Consider the following 3,999-nt stretch of genomic DNA (forward strand, 5'->3'; position numbering starts at 1 on the left):
TTTTTTTTTTTTTTTTTTTTTTTTTTTTTTGATACCAGGTATTGAACTCGGGGCACTCACCACTGAGCCACAACCCCTATTTTGTATTTTATTTAGAGACAGGGTGTCACTGAGTTGCTAAGCGCCTCACCATCTCTGAGGCTGGCTTTGAACTCATGATTCTCCTGACTCAGCCTCCTGAGTTGCTAGGATTACAGGCATGCACTACTGCACCTGCTATGGAACTGGAGATCTTTATGTTAAGTAAAATAAGCCAGCAGAGAAAAACAAGTATGGAATGATCTCACTTACATGTGGAGTCTAAAAAATTGATATTATAGAAGTTGAAAATAGAATGATGATTATCAAAGGCTAGGGAGAGTAGAAGGGAGAAGCGGGTGGGAAGAAGTTGATCCATGGGTACTATGTTACAGTTAGATAGAAGTAAGAAATTCTGGTGTGCGATTGCACCATAGTGTAATTATAGATAACTATAATTTACTGTATATTTTAAAAAGCTAGAAGAATTTTTTAATGTTTCCACCATAAAAATGATAAATGAGGAAAGATATTATTACCTGATTATACAATGTATACATGTATCAAAACATCACTTGGACTGGCCCTGCCACCTGTGTGGGAGTCCAGGCCTAGTTTAGGCCCAGGACCACCTCCACCAACAGACAGACCCACACCAGAGCCCAGACCTGGCCATCATCATATCCCTCCCCATGCCATATCCTCCACCTTGCAACAGCAGACAGGGCCTAAAAGCACCTGCATCTTCAAACAGGCATCCCAAAACCAGTGTAAGGCCCACCATTCCAGCCCCATCTCTGAAAGAGGTTTCATCCATCTTGGGGCACCTCCACTGCTATCACAAGTTACCTCCACTATTGCTGCCACCACCTTTAGTTTCAGTAGCATCCATGGTGGGACACGGGCAGGGTATGGAAGCCCAACACCAAGGTGAGGTACAGATAATCTGCACAGATAGTACAAGATTATAGGGTAGAAACTGTAATATCTCAGATCCACAGTGCAAGAAAGGAAGACACATAGGCAACATGAAGAAACAAGGGAGGAAAGTGTCCCAAACAAACCAGGATATGACAATAATAGAACCCATGGACAGTGAAGTTGATAAAATGTCAGAGAAGGAGTTCAGAAGGTTCATAATTAAAATGATCTGGGAAATAAAGAATGACCTAAATGAGCAAATACAGGCAAAAATTGATCACTCCAACAATGAGATAAGAGAACAAATACAGGCAACCATTGATTACACCAATAAACAGATACAGGAGCAAATACAGGCAAACATTTATCACACCAACAAGGCAATAAGGGAGCAAATACAGGTAGCAAAAGACTACTTCAAGAAAGAGAGATTCTGAAGAAAACCAATCAGAAATCCTTGAAATGATGGATACAATAAATCAAATTAAAAAAACTCAATAGAAAGTATCACCAACAGACTAGATCGCTTGGAAGACAGAACATCAGATAATAAAGACAAAGTATACAATCTGGAAAATAAAGTTGATCACACAGTGAAGATGGTAAGAAACCATGAACAGAACATCTAAGAACTATGGGACAGCATCAAAAGACCAAATCTAAGAGTTATTCTGATAGAGGAAGGCACAGAGATTCAAAGCAAAGAATGAACAATCTCTTCAATGAAATAATATTGGAAAATTTTTTGAACATAAATAATGACCTGGAAAATCAAATAAAGAGGCTTACAGGACACTAAATGTACAAAATCACAACAGACCCACAGCAAGGCACATTATAATGTACCACTCACATAGACTGCAGATATAAGCAAGGGTTTCCATCCTCATATCAAATAAAGTAGACTTCAAGCCAGCGTTAATCAAAAGGGATAAAGATATTTTGTACTGCTTAAGGGATTCATATATCAACAAAACATAACAATCATAAATGCCTAGCATACAGAATAAGGACAGAATCTTAAAGGCTACAGGAGAGAGGAATCAAATCACATATAGGGGGAGACTAATTTGTATCTCAGCAGATTTTTTAACCCAGACCCTCAAAGCCAGGAACAACATATACCAAACTCTGAAAGAAAGTGGACGCCAATCAAGAATCTTACATCCAGCAAAATGAAGTTTCAGATTTGATGAGAAAATAAAAACCTTTCATGATAAACAAAAGTTAAAAGAATTTACAGTGAGGAAGCCTGCACTACAGAGCATCCTCAGCAAAATAGTCCATGAGGAGGAAATGAAAAACAACAATGAAAAGGGAGGAACTACACTAAAGGAAAGGCCAATCAAAGGAGAATCCAAGTCAAGTTAAAAAGCAAGAATAAACCAAAATGTCCGGGAATACAAATCATATTTCAATAATAATCCTGAAAGTGAATGGCCTAAATTCATCATTTAAAAGACACAGACTGACAGATTGGAGTAAAAAAGAGACCGAACAATATGTTGCCTTCAAGAGACTCATCTCACAGGAAAAAACATCCACAGAGTGAAGGTGAAAGGGTGGGAAAAAACGTACCACTCACATGGACTGCAGATATAAGCAAGGGTTTCCATCCTCATATCAACTAAAGTAGATTTCAAGTCAGAGTTAATCAAAAGGGATAAAGATGGACATTACATACTGCTTAAGGGATTCATTCATACATCAACAAAACATAACAATCATAAATACCTATACCCCAAACAATGGGGCATGTATGTCAAACAAACCCTTCTCAAATACAAGAACCAAATAGACCACAACACACTCCATTAACGTCTTGTTAAGAAAGTCAGGTCCTATGTAGCAAAATGAAAATAAACCCCTATCTCTCAACATGCACAAAACTCAACTCAAAGTGGATCAAGGACCTAGGAATTAGTTCAGAGACCCTGCGCCTAAAAAAGGAAAAAGTAGGCCCAAATCTCCATCATGTGGGATTAGGCCCCAACTTCCTTAACAAAGACTCCTATAGCTCACGAAATAAAATCAAGAATTAATAAATAGGATGGACTCAAACTAAAAAGCTTCTTCTCAGCAAAAAAAAAAAAAATCAATAAGGTTAATGGAGAGCATACATTTGGGAACAGTTTTTTGCCACATGCACATCAGATAGAGCACTAATCTCTAGCATATATAAAGGACTTTAAAAACTTAACACCAAAAAAAAAAAACAATCTGTAAATGGACTAAGGAGCTAAACAGACATTTCTCAGAAGATGTATATTCAATCAACAAATATATGAAACAATGTTCAACATCTCTAGCAATTAGAGAAATGCAAATCAAAACTACTCTAAGATATCATCTCACTCCAGTCAGAATGGCAGCTATTAAGAATACAAACAACAATAAGTGTTGGTGAGGATGTGGGGACAAAGGCACACACATTGATGGTGAGACTGCAAATTGGTGCAACCAATATGGAAAGCAGTATGGAGATTCTTTGGAAAACTGGGAATGGAACCACCAATTTGACCCAGTTATCCAACTCCTCAGTCTATACCCAAAGGACTTAAAAACAGCATACTACAGTGTCACAGCCACATCATATAGCACAATTCACAATAGCTAAACTGTGGAAGCAACCTAGATGCCCTTCAGTAGATGAATGGATAAAGAAACTGTGGTATATATACACAATGGAATATTACTCGGCATTAAAAGAGAATAAAATCATGGCATTTTCAGGTAAATGGATGGAGTTGGAGAATATCATGCTAAGCAAAGTACTCCAATCCCCATAAAACAAATGCTGAATGTTCTCTCTGATAAGTGGATGCTGATCCATAATGGGATGGGGGAGGCATGGGAAAAATGGAGGAACTTTGATTGGGTAAAGAGGAGGGAGGGGAGGGGAGGGTATATGGGGGAAGGAAAGATGGTGGAATGAGATGGACATCATTACCCTAGGTACATGTATGACTGCACGTATGGTGCAACAGTACATCATATACAATCAGAGAAATGAAAAGTTGTGCTGCAATTGTGTACAATGAATCAAAATGCATTCTTCTG

This window comes from Marmota marmota, unplaced genomic scaffold (genome assembly GCF_001458135.2).
Source record: "Marmota marmota marmota unplaced genomic scaffold, marMar, whole genome shotgun sequence".
Lineage (NCBI taxonomy): Eukaryota > Metazoa > Chordata > Mammalia > Rodentia > Sciuridae > Marmota > Marmota marmota.